Source organism: Hypomesus nipponensis, chromosome 12 (assembly GCF_054491055.1).
Source record: "Hypomesus nipponensis isolate SF chromosome 12, ASM5449105v1, whole genome shotgun sequence".
Lineage (NCBI taxonomy): Eukaryota > Metazoa > Chordata > Actinopteri > Osmeriformes > Osmeridae > Hypomesus > Hypomesus nipponensis.
Window position 1 is genome coordinate 5,664,245 of NC_140372.1, and position 16,316 is coordinate 5,680,560.

Here is a 16,316-nt window from a genome sequence, read left to right on the forward strand (position 1 = left end):
GAGAGAGAGAGAGAGAGAGAGAGAGCAAAGAAGGAGAGAGAGAGAGAGAAAGAGATACAGTAAAGCGTCGCGGAGCAGTGTGTGTTGGGCTAGCTAGCGTGGAGGGAGGGAAGGAGGGAGGGAAGGAGGGAGGGAAGGAGGGAGTGCGGGAGGGAGGGAGGGAGGGTGGGTGGGTGGGCGGGAGGGAGGGTGGGCGGCGTTGGGGCCGTGCCCTACGGCACACCGCAGGGGCTAAAACGTTACAGCACATCAGTAGAGGAAGCTAAGACACTGGGAGCTATATCAGGGCTTAGAACCCCACACTGTTGCCGTAGGCGGTCACTAGGAGTGGCGCGGGGCTGTTCTCTTTTGCACACACACACACACACACACACACACACACACACACAGGCTCCTTTTCTCGTGGTGAGCTCATCATTGACAAAGATGGTCAATTAGCAGTGGAAGAACAACAGAGATCACAGTAGGGAAGGGCATCATCACAGATGATGTGCGCTCCTCCCTGTTGTCAGCAGGTTTCTAAGAAAGATGTGTGCGTGCGTGTGTGTAGTGTTTTTAAATCACGGTTTCTAGGCTAGTCTTAATGACAGTCTCTGCTTTTTGAATGCACACACGTACACCTAACGTGACTACAGTATTACGACTGCAATTAGCAGGTTATGGTACCTTCCCCACCTCTTGACATTCTGTTTCTCATTGTTCAGACACGCGAGGGCGTGCGCTCAGCAGCATGGCAGTAGCATCACAGTTATCTCAGAAAGGTTGCAGAAGGTCAATACGTGTTTGTGTGATCCGGTTAAATTGGTCAAACTCACTCCTCAAGATCAAACCTGGGAAAGGGCAGGTGAGGCCTGAAAGCAATCCTGACTAACTTTGATGACGCTCTGGCCCCTGTAACATTTACAAATTGTTGTTTACAAGTGGATGTAACTTAAGGACGGCCAACACGAAACACACGCGTCGTCTGTCCCCAACATATCTCTAGAAAAGTTCACAGGAGATTGTGAGAACATAACAAAGTAACAGACAATAGAGAGTAAACGTGTTTTCTTTTTAGCAGTTAAACACCAGGGATGGTTCCCCTTAAAAGCCATAGATTATGACAACATTTCAAACTTTGCCAAGTTCAGGATTAGGGTTACATCTCTCACTGTTTCGCAAAGCTAATTCAAATACCGGTATAAAAAGCAACGACGGAAACATTTCTCACACTTTTTCAACTCCCGCGCCCATTAACGCTTAGCACTCGGCGTAATTGTGATTTGAACGCAACCCCTAAGTCTGTTTAATGAGTGCAATGATCCGCGGAGAGCGCACAGGTAAAGTGCTTTTACGAGAGGCCCTTATTTCAGCAGACAGCGCAGAGCAAGGGAGCGCGTAAGAGCCATTCCACATTCAGCTTCAAAGCAGCGCTTCAAATCAAGTCGACGAGACTCGCTTCCTTCTTATCTGCCCGCGTGTATAGGTCCTCCATGCAGTGAGAGTGGGCAGAGTGAAGATGTGAAGGAACGGAGGGGGAGGATGTAGGCCTATAGACTGTGCTCCTACAGGGGGAGGACATGGGAAGTTCTAAATTAGCTGAATATGCGGGGAGATGGAAGGGGGTTGTTATGCATTACAGTCCTGTGCCTGAAGTGTAGGGTTATGGTGATGGGAGCTTTACAAGCCTTCCCTCCAAAAGACCTTGAGAGATTCCTCACAGTAAAGTCAAGCCTATTCATTTCAATTATGTTCAAAGCACTATGGATGTATGTGTGCATGTCTGTATGTCTGTAGGGATGTTTGTATGGATGGATGGACTGATGGACGGATAGATGATGGATGGACAAAATCCAATGAGTAATACTGTGTAGAATAGCTTTAGGACAGTAAAGTTATACAGTTAAACTTGAGGACTGGAGGATTTGACCATTACTCGGAACAGCCTTGTACTGACCCCTTGGTCTGACTGACATACCACTCGTCCATTTGTGACACTATTAAACCTGACAGCCATTTGTTTAAATTTTGAATAGAAATTAAACAGGCAGCTAAAAACTTTATGTCGTCTTGTAAAGGCATCTTCTGTGAGTGTTTGTGTGTGTGTGTGTGTGAGAGAGTGAGAGTGAGAGAGAGAGAGAGAGAGAGAGAGAGAGAGAGAGAGAGAGAGAGAGAGAGAGAGAGAGAGAGTGAGGTGGGGCGTGAGCAGGAGTGCGTGTGTGCGTGTCAGAACCAAAACAGAAGTATCTGGATATACTGAGCTATAGAGGAGACAGTATATTTTGATGGTTTCATCTTCACTAGAATCTCACGGTTTTCCATTACTCTGTAATAGAAATCCTAGTGGGAAACTACATCCAACTTGAACGGCCCCCTCTAGCTTACAACAAAGCATCTTTGGCCACAGATATACAGCTGGAAAGCTTTGAGGTGGGATTGAATGAATAAAAAAAGGATATGTCACCAATTCCATCTCCCAAGATTTTAGATAGAGACTGACAATGAATGTACATCAAAGGGAAATGCAGACCTCACAGTCTTCAAAAGGCACAGCGAGAAGCACATTCAGGGTTATTAGATAGATGAATATTGACAGGGTTTTTTTTCCTCCACCGAGGTGAACGGCAGCTCGGCTTTCACAGCAGATCGGAAGAGGGGCGAGTGGAAACGAGGAGAGAACGGCCTAACACTCTCCACCTGCCAGGCTTTCACAGCTGCCGTAATTGACAGGCAAAACTCGACTAACAGCCCCTCCCCGCACACTACCACTACCACCCCCATCCTCACACTCTACCCCCCTGACATGCCTATTGGGCAGAGCGGCGTCGCTGAGCCAATCGGGAGAGGTTCTGTTTGTTGAACTTACAGGGCGCCCTTCAGTAGTTTGGCCCCATTCATCTCGCCAAACAGCCCCCCTAAGAATTTAACTGGCGGGCAAACACAGGAGGCTCCGGTAATGGGCAGGGGAACCTTGGCTGTCTGTGTGAATATTTACCCTGCCATGAAAGGGAGGGGCCTGCATATCAATCTCGGACCGTGCTTGAAGGGCTCAGGACCGGCGAAAGAGGGTTGGGGGGGACGGGGGGACGGGGGTGGATGAGAGGGAGAGAGGAGAAGGCGGGAGAGGGAAGGATGGAGTGGTGATGGTCATCTATGGCGGGGAGATTAGCGTGCGGGGCACAAGCCACGTCGACACGGTAACAGCTGCAGGCTCGTCGTGGGAGGGAATGATGGGGAGAGGCAATCCAAACACACGACGGAGCTGAGCCGCCAAACCGAAATCTTTTATGAAAATGGTACCCATTGTAAGCACCTTTGACTTGTTACAGAAGGCTATGAAAACAGTATAGCCTACTTTTTACTGAGAAAAAGCAGGAGCAATATTCACTCTGTGTCAGACTATCAGGTGTACACAGAACCATACACAGCTACATTGTATCTCACACCACAACCCTGTCTGTGACAGTGCGTGGGAGTTGCTCTGCTATTCGCTAACAGCTAATTACATGAGACTTAAGGCTAACCCTTTCCTGTCTCCACCTGGTCTTCCTGTCTATATACAAACATTGAAGATTTGCCTGCGTTGTAATTCCAGTGCAGAAAATAGTTGTGTCTGCAGGTCAAATGTATGAATAAATACATCTGAAAATCGAATGACACCCTCCTACACAATGGCAACACGGGGCGTTTGCAAGAGGGGAAAGAAAAAAAAAATTATAATAGGAAAGAAAAAGTTGTGTTTGTAGTGCGCTGAAATTTGTGACCTGTTAAATCCCCTCCTTTTACATTTGTTGGAACAGTGTTAAACTCAATTGTCAAGGCCAGGACACAATTCAACTGAACGAGGGGACAAAAAATAGCTGCAATCAACCGCTAGATAGCAATGTTTTGTCTGTGATTTAGAAGAGTGGAAAGATTCCATCAGGCAAGTTCTTTGCGTTGGAGGTAATGCACAGGTAAACTTATTCTAGAGTGGGTACACATTCTGTAGAAGGTTTAATACGAGAGACAGAGGAGCCCACATGGTCAATTGAAGATAAACAAACAGACATATATTTACATGACATGCAGTTGCCAATACTTATAGTCAACATCAGTCTCACAATTCCCATTATTTTTTTAATAGATAGGGCCTATAAGAGATATAGTGCATTCTTTATGTAAAGAATCTGCTCATTAACACCAGGTAGTCATGGATCTTAGGTCATTTTACTGCAATCATCAATGTAAAATCTGATGTGTTATTAATTGTTTGTGCTCAAAACTTGTCCATTTAAAGTAAGGTAGTCCAGTTGAGCAGTCTATCTAATCCTAGCAACCTTTCTGTCAGGAAGTAGAACAGCCAGCAACAATACAAAACATAAAAGTATTTTGTACATTTTTTTGTGTATGTTTCCGAGAAAACTCTTCCCACAAGAGGAAGGTATACTTGGCATCTTCAATGCCAAAAAAAACAACCAAAATGGCTGCCAGTCTTCAGCAGTCTTCCAAGAGGACAAACGGAGAGACACTGATCCTCTCACAAACACACATGGGAGTGTTCCTCTCCCTCAAGTGCCTTCCTGCCTCCTTTCCTCCTTTCTCTCTCAGGTCTCTCTCTGTCTCTCTCTTTCTCTCTCTCTCTCTCTCTCTCTCTCTCTCTCTCTCTCTCTCTCTCTCTCTCTCTCTCTCTCTCTCCAAGGGGATGTGAACGGGGTGAAAGCAGTTGGAGGAGGGAGGTTCCTGCTGCTGTCATCTCTCCAAGCTAGCGAGCGTGCCCCTCTCTGATCAACAAAGCCAAGTCACACGTTGCAGTTCAAACCTGTCACAGACCCTAAAGATACGAGTGGGCCCACATTAAAAAAGGATGAACTGATTACGAGCAAGAAAAAAAAATTCTCATATTTTCCTTGGCGTGTAGACAAAGAAAAGGTGATAATGGCAAGATAAAATGTTTTATTTATTCCTTTTGCTGAGTTCTATTCATTATTCAATAGCTCACTAAGTTAGCTTCAAATAACGTCCAATGACTACAAGAGGTTATGGTAATACATATCTTTTTAGCAGGGCTGCATATAAAAAATTGTAACTCACAGTATTAATATTGCAAGATGATAGTTGTGTGTCTAGTAACCTCTCAAAATACATATTGCATAACGTTCACATGGATATACTTACTTTGTAAACAATGCTGAATTTCAAATTAATTACCATCACCGGCTATGATTAAGAAATCAACTTTATTATTTTGTAATTCATTTGGATTTTAATGCTACTATTATTATTATTTAGACAGTTGTTATTTAGAGTTACAATTGTTGATGCATTTTATCCTCTAAGTGTATTACAATTCATATGGATCTCTTATTTGTATCTTATTCCTAATGTAACATGAGCAAAAATGCTAATTTTATATTAGCACACAAATTCTACATAAAGAAAAAAATACCAGACTCCCTTGACTGAATCTGAGATTAGAATGCACAGGATTCCTTACCATTGGCTGCTTGAAATGATTTTGGACCAATCACAACCTTAGTCAGCCTGTTGCCAAACCTTATCCATGCAGCAATGACATCACCACAGTACTGTCATCATCACATCTCTGTCTTGGAAACAACTAGGCAGTTGCTACACACTGCACTGGTTTTTCCTTGGTGTCAGCCCATACTTAGGTCATCATTTTATGTCTCCACACTGTTGTAACACACACCACACTTTATTTTCACATTGATAGTCTACACGTCAAGGCAGAAACAACCACTCTAACCTCTCTCTCTTCATCCTTCTCCCTGTCTCCCTCACACACACACACACACACACACATGCAAACACACTAAACGCACACAGACACAAGCAAACACAGACACACACCCACAGACACGCACACCACACCCACAGACACACACACACACACACACACACACACACACACACACAAAAGCCTTTGTGCTCTCTCCCACACCAGCACTCCTCTGGGGCCCAATCCTGTGCTCCGGAGTGCTTTAGAGGGGCAGCAAGCCGGAAAATGACCCCATGCTGTCGCTGGCCGGCTCAGCCCCGCCTGGTTACGCCCGTTTCCCAAGGCCCCGCCGAGGGGCCCGCGGTTCCAGGGCCCCATCTCACGCCACACCACCTCCCAGGGCCAAACGTTAACGTGGGCTCCCCGCCCAGGACAATGGGGGCTGGAGAACGTGGGAAAGAAATGCCATGGGGCTGTCTAACAGCCGCACGGGGACCCCCTGACCCCTGAGACTGATCCCATGGGGTTTCTATATGTAAACAGAGGCTGGCCAGACAATGGTCAACCCGTGTCGATAAGATTCATAACCCTTGAGGAGATGGAGAGGTGAGGGTGGACATGGGCTGCTGACCACCTGAAGATAGAGACTTCACCCTGGAGTGTGACAGAAAAGGGGGAATACTAGTCTGAGCAGGTGACCATACAAAGTTCCGCTTCAGGAGGTGCTGAACGTCAAATCAAATTCTTCAATTCACGTTGTCCAATCAAGTAGAACCCTGCCCATCGCATTTTCCCTTTTAGTTCTGCATCCATGGTCTTAGAAACTAGACAGATACAAATGTTGTTGAAACTTTTGAACTAAATAAACCTTCAGTCAATATGGGCACCCTGAATTGCAGGGCTTGCAAAAGCAGTACCCAAGGTAATAGGCTAGAATGTTTAATGAAGTCATCCACAAAGGAGAGGTACAATAGTTGATTGCCGTCAGTTGTTTGCAATCCCATCTTCCTGTAAACAGCCCTGGTGATTTAACCTCTGACCCGCAAGACTTTCTCCATACAAAAGGATGTGGATGTAGGTCATCTAACAGCATGGTCATTTGATGTGCGAGGAACAGGGAGGGACGCCAGTTCTTTGTGGGGCGTTTGACCCTTACGGCTTGACCAGAGAGCAAAACGTATGGTGACCCCCCCCCCCCCCATCAGCCCCCTGTCCCGGTCGGTCATTGTGTCTATGAAAAACAACTTATCTGGTCATTTAGTCGTTTTGACAAATGGTTTGCAGTAGCGCGGGGCACCTACCTGTTTGTCACTCATTACCCCCTTATAGAAGTGTGGTGTAGTGTATGGTAAATAACTTAATAATTTTTTTTTTTTTATACTGTAATTCTTCTGGCTTTTTCGGTTTGAAAATGTTTTGAGGGTGTGAATATAGAACAGGCGAACATCATCGAACGTGATCATAGACACCAGGGAAGATAAACACTACACTCTGTGTGTGCTCAAAGGTCAAAGGTCGGCCAGCGTTGGACAAGATGGCGGTTGGTCTTTCCCTGGGCAGACAATGAGCTTGTCTATTCGCTCAAGGCCCTTGACAATGTTTCGTCGTGTGACCTCATCTGGACAGCAACATGTCTCGGTCAAGTCAGTGCGGTAACTAGCGTCAAGGGTCGTGAACTCTTCCTCATGACCCCATTCCCAGGAGGCTCCTGCTAATGGACTCCAGGGACAGTTGATAGATGTGATTAAGGACTGGGGTTGGACCAGGGGAAAACGTTGAGATGTCGGTGACACTTTAACATGATTCCATAATTACATATGATTCTTTTTCAATTCCAAGTTGTCTATTATGTTTTAGTGAATGAATGTGTGTTCATTATGTTTATCACAGGATTGTCTTGGTCATAAAAGCACTTACCGCTCTACGTTGGGATGTCTGATATTATATTCATAAATATATAAGCTGGGAGTTATGCTGAAACGTTCCCGCTTCAGTCAGGAATGCTGTTTATTGATCAACAGAAGTTCAGCAAAGCTTTCAATTTTCGATAACTAGCATGTTATTTCACAGTGACTGTTCGATGACCCTAGCTTTCTGAAGGCCAACGAAAGCTCTCTCCTATTTTGATGCATTCTGCTCAAGACAGCTGAATAGAAGAGTTAGACCTTCAGCTTCTTTCACGTCAAGGTCACACACGACCGACGGGACGAGGAAACCTTAGCTTTCACAGCGTTGCCACAAAGCACAGCACTCTCATAATTATGCTGTTCACGTTCATAGGAATAAACATGGATTTGAGTACATTAATCAGGGCCAGTTTGACTCTTATTTTTATCCTCATCATCATCTTCAACACCATGCCATATAAAGCAGCACGAATGAGGTCATGCTTTTCCCCACCTCTCCCTTAACCCCCTATCGGAACGCATTTCCCCTTCAGAACCTGCAGGACTTTATTGGCACACACAAGCGTTGCTCTCACAAACAACGTCCTTCATCCAGTGATGAAAGCCAACTCAGACATCAATGTCAGCCCATGAGATCCGTGATGTCAGGGTTCGACTTGTGCGAGAGGGGCTATGCTGACCACTGTGTGCACGCAGCTCAACTGAATAGACCTTCTGTGGAAATATTACCCAGCTGTGCCATCCAATTTAAATCTGCTGCAGGTGTGTCGCTGAGTTAAGTACATCCAGGGTACAGGTCAAGTGAGTTGCTTATCTGAGTTTGTACAGTTAGAATCGGGGGAGGTGTGGAACCTGATTTCCGAGGTAGATTCAGTACAGACACCAAGAATAGAGGATTCTTCAAAACAGTTATCAACGTGTCAATGTAGATTACTGCGCTGATAATCCATTTATGTAGGTCCCTAATGCCTGTAAAAGTATATTCTACAATTAGTCTACCATCAGTTTACTTTAGATAAAGTCTATTTCTATCCTAGAAGGTGTCAGCATGTTACGTTAAGTCAAAGAGATAACACAAACAATGAAAAAAACCCAGAATAAAACAATTGATAATCTGCTTTAGAGCAATAAACCAATTAGAATAAAATGGTTGGCTATCTTTGGGAGCCTTCTTTTCCTGGGTAGGAAAGGTTGGGGGTTCATTATGTGAAGCTGGGGCCTGTGAATCTCTGTCTAGGGAATTCCTAGATCAATAAAAGGGTGTTGAACATGTGTACGCTGAAGGGAAGATGAATGGGCAGGAGATGAAGAAGATGATTTTGTTTGGTTAAAAAATTAAGACTTGGATACAACTTTTCACGTCAATTCATGACTGCATAAAAAACGTAAGGTCCTTAAGTAAGGTCTTTAACTTCTATGCAAAGCAATACCTATTAGTAAAAAAGTTGTAGATACATGGGGATCACTGTGCAAAGAAATAATACAACATTTTTAAAAAGACATAATGTTCCTACTGTATGTGCCTGTGTTGTTTCTAAAGGTGTTGCTATGCAACTATATGGAAATGAACGTAACCCTAATGTTTTCAAACAATCTGACATTATCTCCATAGAAATGGACAGCATTAGAGTCAATCGTGGAACAGGCCAATCATGAGAAACGGCAGTGCTTCCATTCAAACGGCATGATTGCGTAATCCCTCTGTGTGGCTCCCCTCTCCTGCTCCGTCCAGTAAACCCAGTCTGGTGTTTGTGCTGTGACCAGAGTCAAGCCCCGGCTGTGCGAGGCAGGTACCAGCGCTCAGGCCTGCACGCCACTCTCTCTCCAGGCCCACAGATTAAAACACGTCCCCCTGTTGCCTGCTTTCATCCCCGGCCAGCTCACCAGCCGAGCGCCGACAAGAGAAGGATCCGCTTCGCTCCCCTCCTTCTCCTCCTCCTCCTCACCACCCCCCCCCCCCCCCCGTGCCTTTACCTCTCTCTCAAGCGGGGGTTAGGGAGCCCAGGCACACACGGACAAACCTGGCGCCGTGAAAAGAGGGGGTGGCGAACGGAGGGGGGAGGGAGGGAGGGAGGGAGGGAGGGGAGGGGGGAGGGCGTACGAGGGAGAAAAAGAAGAAACGCGTATTGTGCTTTTCAAATGGATGGGAAATGATTCGGTGGGATTTGCTGACAATTATACGGTGGGGTTTAATCAATTCGGCCCATTCACAGTGTGGAGAGGGTTGATCCCCGGGCACAAAGGGCCGGGCCGTGGGGGGGCGGTACCTGAGAATGCAGCGGCCTGGTGTAAGTAGCATGGGGCAACGCTCCCCTTCCCGCACACTGGACTGGAGCATATGGCCCCACTCTGAACTTATTAGCTGACGGATTAAGGCCAATCGCAGAGACCCAAGGGCCGCTGGCCGCCCCTACATCACCCCTCCTCACCCCCGGGAGGTGGTCTGACTGACAGGGGACATTGTGCGAGGCATCCAGATCGACACACCCCTTATTTACCCTGTCACACGGGGCACGTTTGATGAGGTTATTTAGGGGGAGAGAGAGGACAGGTTGTGACCGACAACCTACTGTGAGCCGAGACCTCAGTTGGTTTTATCTATTAAATGTGACTTTTTTCTTCTTCTCCCAAAACACGGTCATATCTAAAAGCGAGGCCTGAAATATTCAATGGATCGAGTGGCCCGTGCATCTAAACACACAGATTAGCTGTAGCCTGTAGCTATGAGGGCTAATTAGCATCTCGTTGCAGAATCAACATGCCAGCTCAACACGAGAGCAGCCACGGAGAAAAAAGACCTATCGGTCATGTTGCCCTGATTATAGGTCCATTGTGCGGCGTAGCACTTAGTGACTCGGCTGAGAACAGGAATTAAGAGCCTGGTGGCAGCCCTGAGGAGCAGGAGCTGGATGGACGGGGAGTGGAGGGTCCTGGGCAGCAGGCTGTGGTTGGGAGGGTCGGTCACGGTCCTTCCAGCCCCAGCTCGCCCTCAGTATTCATGGGTAGAGCTGACAAGAGACTAGCCCATCCCCCCCCCCCACCCCCCCCCCAGTCTAAGCTCTCATTTGATCTACCGAGTGACAGGGGATCCTCTGGTCCTGATCCTTCTCCTGTTGTCTCTGACGGCGGGGGGGCCCCTGGCCCCGCGTGACCCGCCTTACCTGGAGCCTGTCAGGATGCCTCATTTGGAGGGGGGCGGGGGGGGGGGCGGGCTAATGCCCAGCTACGTGGACACCTCTGGTGGGGCTCCACCTGGCCTCACAGGGTCCAGGGTCAGTGGGTCGGCCACATACTGTGACGGGGAGGGATTCTTGGGGCCTACTCAGCTAATCCCCCCCCCCCGCACTGAGAAGGGCCAGAGTTCAGAGGAGAGCGCAGAAAGGCCGTCCTCCAGGTTCCTTAGACTGGATTAGAGGCACAGCGGGGGGGTGGGGGGGGACTTGGGGAGTCGGGGCTCTCGCCTGGAGGCCCCCGAGGAGACCCGGAGGACGAGGTGAGGACGAGATAGACGCGCTCCTCAAACATCCCTCCCCTCTTCTGAGGCCACCTGTGACCTCTGACCCCGCCCTCCCCCTACCGCCGCGTCACATTCCAAGCGCCCAGTGCCAGGGTTCGTTAGCGGCGGCAGCCCGTTGGCCGCCTCCCCGAAAAGCCCTCCGCGCCGGGGGGCCGTCTCAAGGTATAACGCCTGAATGATAACGCCGGGGGAGGGATGGGGGGGGGGGGGGATTCCGTCTCCTGCTTTACCTTCTCGCCGCTTGTTTGTTTGTTTGCTTTCGGCGCGGCGAGAAGGGCCTCGTTAGGCGAGCGTCAATCGGTTGATCTCTAATGAGAGGGGGGGGGGGGGCTCCGACTCCGTCGCCTCGCCTCCGAATCCCCTCGCCGGCTTTCATGTGGCGTCTCTTCCTTCCGAGGTGAGCGACTGCTCCTCCGAGAGGGGGCTCGTCTTTGACTACCACTGATTAATGCTCTTTGAGGACAAGACGAGAGGGAAGAACATGACGCCTTCTTTACATACAAAGCAACATCAAAAAAAAAAAGGGCTGTTTTCCACACAGGCAACAATGCATCTTGGGAAGCGGGAATGGAGGAACGTACAGCCCGGGCACTTCGTATTCATGGAGATAAATGGCCTTCCTAATGGCCGGCTCTTTTTCTCTACCTCAGATCCAGGGGCCTCCCACCTCTGCCCAATCAACACTCCCTGCGCTCTGCATCTCGCCGTCCCCTGACACGCTCGCACTTCAGCAAACACCTCGGCAACCTGGTGCCCCCTCATCAAAAGCATTTCTCCAGACCAAATTAGCCACAGTATGGGATGCGCAAGCTATTTCCACAACGCACTAAAAGGGGTGACGAAATATAGGGAGGTAGATGAATGTGGACATTGAAGCGCCCCCAAATAAACAAATAGCACTCAGAAGCCTCTGTCGCGTCCAAATGTTTCATGCAAAATCTTAGATGCTTATATCGCCTTTTTTACTGCAGCCGAGTACAGAATCTTAAGCCAGCCAGCCTTGGTCTTGGACAAAGTAACTGAGGTCATAATGCTAAACCTCTGCCATACTCTTAGCAGGCACCATTAGCTAATTATCATGGTCAACTTTGTCGTCGTCGCATGAATGCAAATACAATTGTTAACCGTTCAGATTATCCCAACGATCACTTGATTGCATTTGCTTCCATAAACAACTCAAATAAAAGCCAAACTGGCTCGCGTCCATATGTCTACATCACTATCTCCGGCCCCTTGCTCTCCTTCCCTCCTCTCTCTTTATATCTTCCTATATCTTCCTATCTTTGCTCTTCTCTCTCTCTCTCTCTCTCTCTCTCTCTCTCTCTCTCTCTCTCTCTCTCTCTCTCTCTCTCTCTCTCTCTCTCTCTCTCTCTCTCTCTCTCTTTGTCTCTTTGTCTCTCTTTGTCTCTCTGTCTCTCTGTCTCTCTCTCTCTCTCTCTCTCTCTCTCTCTCTCTCTCTCTCTCTGGCTCAACTCTGGCTCCCCATCAGGAAGCACTCCAATTGAGTTAGCCAGTCAAATGAAGTGAGCCACTCCTTGGCATCCAACACACTTTTAATTCAGAGGCTCACTTCATCGAGGCCATGCCCGGACCTGTCGGCACGCTGGAGGCGGCGTTCCCGACTGGGGGAAGAGCCGCGGCACTGATCCGTAGCCAGAGGGATCAGAGGGGGGCAGGACACAGATATGTGAGGACTGGCGGAGAGAAGTTGGTGACACACTGACACCCCCCCTTCACTCTGACACGGGCGTTCTGAGGTCCCCGCACCCGGTGGTCGACCCCCCCTCCCCACACACACACACACACACCCACCCCCCTTGTGTGCCCCTGCACTGTCACTGGGGGTCAAATGTGTGACAGCGTGCCGCTGTTTACGGTTTGTCTGTGAGTTGGAGGGACACACACACACACACACACACACACACACACATGAGGGGAGATGGGGGCCATATCGTGACTGCTTGTCATTCTACCAGCGTCAGACTGAGTGCCACTGTGACCGTCCCTTCTGCCACCCCCCCCCCCCATCCACCCCCACTCTTTCCGTGCTGGTCCTCGCCCTCTCAACCGGTCTCCACTCCTGGTCAATCAGAAAGTCCTGATTGCCCACTGCCTCCCTCTCCCTCTGTTCGTGTGAGCCAGCACGCCACCCCTCCTGTGGTGCCAAAGAGCGAGCCATTCAAAGGGCATGTCGGAGAATTAACCGTGAAAATGACAATAGGCTTCAGCCAGACCAAACCGTTTCAATGGCCGTCCTCTAACTCGGCAAGTCTGCGCGTCAGAATCAACGCGGATATGCCAAACGCACAAACGCTCTGGAAAAAAAAAAGACTTTTGAAGGCACCGAGACCGCAGGTCTGACTCACACATGCCGAGATGCGCAGCAGCGTCAGGTGGTCTGATTGTCTGTGGCTAATAGCCTGCGTGGGAGGCAAAGAAACAGAGGGGATATGGTGTCAAGGAGACTGTGTGTGTGTGCGTGCGTGTGCATGTGTGTGTGAGGAAACGGCAAGGTCTGTGTGTAGGCGTGGTGGTACCCTAACCCTTCTCTGATGGCTGTGTGGGTAGTGTTAAGCACACTTCAGCCGGAGCCCAGGGACTTTTTACCATAAAAGCCCGAGGGCGCCTCTCATCCTCTTCCTCCGACGCCTTCTCTAAGTCTCCCTCTTCCGCTCTTGTTTTCGAACATGCCCATTTCGATCCGTCCTTTATTTTTCCCTGGTCGTTCAATGGTCTGGACATATCACTGTGTATGAGCCGTTTATTCTTCAAATGGATTTCGCAAACCGTATTAACCACAGTGGAATGACTGATGGCGAATGCTTGTACACATTAGAGCAAGCTATTTTGTCTCAATTATTGGTGCACAATCTCCATTGAGAAATCGTTTATGCAAAAAAAGTATAAACACAATGCACATTCAAGCCCCGTGATTTAAACAATCAAAATTTCGGAGGATAAAATACCAATAACAAGTCCATTCAATATATATTCACAATCCCCCATTATATTTTGCCATTCGTACTGACTAGTACAGGGTTGAGACATACATTAAGCCAACGTGCAATGCCCTCTTCTGTTGAAATGGTGAATCAGATCATTGGTTTTTCAACACATTGGTCTAATTACAAGGCCTTCCCATTGACATTCAGTTCAATGGACATAAACAGTGCACATAAGATGTGTATCAATGCATCATTTAACTAGAGGAATGAAGTAATAGGATGAGCTCAAACATTGTGAAGGAGGACGAGTGCTTGAGCCCAGAGTATGGTGGTGCAGCACAGCAGTGGGAACAAGGGGGTTTGGTGAGAAATGTCTCTAGGATAATTGTCAGGATTCACTGTTTGGAATAAGGCTGACAAAAGGAAAAATGTGACACTGGAATTTGTTGGGGAAACATGAATATATGTCATACATTCGTCAAACAAAGAAATGCAATATTTATGGATTCTTGAAGAATCTCTCTAGACACACACACATACACACACACACACATAGGTGCACATGCACACCCACATACACAGTGAACATCTCACACTCTCCTCTTTCATCCAAAGTATTTCCCATGTCTCACGCAGCTTGCTAATTTTCCTCATTGAAAGGATTAACATGCAAAAAAGGCTGTTTACATGACAATGACAAGAGTAAAAATAAATCACAAAGGGTTATTATGATAAATATGGTTAGATTACAATAGGGCAGTGGCAAAAATGATTTTTCTTTTTTTTTCTTTTACTGAGGCAGACGCAAAAAAAGTGTTTTGTTAATGACGTCAAAAAGACAGAGAATGTACAGCACACGCCTAATGACCCGCTCCACTTCCATTTACAGTCTGGGACAAAGACTTACAGGAGAAGATGTACCCATCTATCTAATACCTTAAAGCTAGTCGTAATCCCGAAAATAGGTCAAATAGATGAATGTTCGACCATATACGTATTTTCTATTATTTATCAATTAATTCATCCAAAAAGGGAAAACTGATATTGTGACCTGAAACACACAAAGCAGTAGTCTGTTTATTCAATTCAGTTAATCCAATTATTATTATTTTTACACCACAAAGCACTGTGTTTGTGTAGCATGGCTAATGAACACCAATAAAATATGCTTCGTCAATGAGTTTCTTCCTTTTACCTCAAATCAATTATAAATGAATGTGCACCACATGCCCATGCGCATACAAGGAGAACACAACAACCTTGCTAAGCATTCAAAGTCCTGTCATTGTTAGAACCCCGTCTTATTTTTCTTCTTCTTTTTTTCTGGGGGGGGGTGGAGGGGCGGGGGGGTTGACGGGTGCTCTTACATGGGCTTTTGTTGGTTTTAGTTTTGCGCCCTCAATCAATACCCAACAGGATGAGCTTTAATCAGCTTTTTGAATTTGGTGCTACGTGAAGTAGGGGCTGGAGCATTGTCAGCATGTGAAAGGGGGACGACGGAGGGGAGTCCTCACGCGTTTCTTTACATTCACCTGCTGGGCCCTATTGGGTCTCTTTCCGAAAGAAAAGGCCAAGGGAAATGAATAAAGAACACAGGCAAAAGGATCCGTTAGACAGGGCTATGGGCTAATCAAGGACTCCTTGTAATCTCCATAGTGCCTCTCAGTACTGGAGGTTTGTAGGACCATTAAATCTCTCTCCCCACCCCCCCCACCCCTCTCTCTCTTTTTCCCATGGCAACCTTGGACCCACAGAGAACCTGGGACGGGGCAGACCGGGCAGGCCGCAAACGAAACCGTGAGCTAATGATATGCTGCTTTAGTTTGTGCCGGACAGGTCTAGAGGCATGGAGAGAAAGACAGATAGAAAGACAGAGAAACGGAAAGAGAAAGCGAGAGAGGAAAAAGGTTAAAATGGTATATGTGTGTCTCTCTGTGTGTGTGTGTGTGTGTGTGTGTGTGTGTGTGTGTGTGTGTGTGTGTGTGTGTGTGTGTGTGTGTGTGCAATAACTCTTCTATGAAGTTAAACCAACAAACCATCCAACTCTTTTGTGTATGAACAGTGAATAAACATCATAAATATCTGACATCCAACAAGAGCCTCCTCAAATGTACATTTCCAAATTTCTCGAGAGCTGATATGAGTGTGTGAAAAATAACACAGAATTGAGTTAGAAATTGACTGACCCCCTTACGCATTCCAGGGCTTGGTATAAAGTCATCTTTAAATAATACAGTGGCGCCATC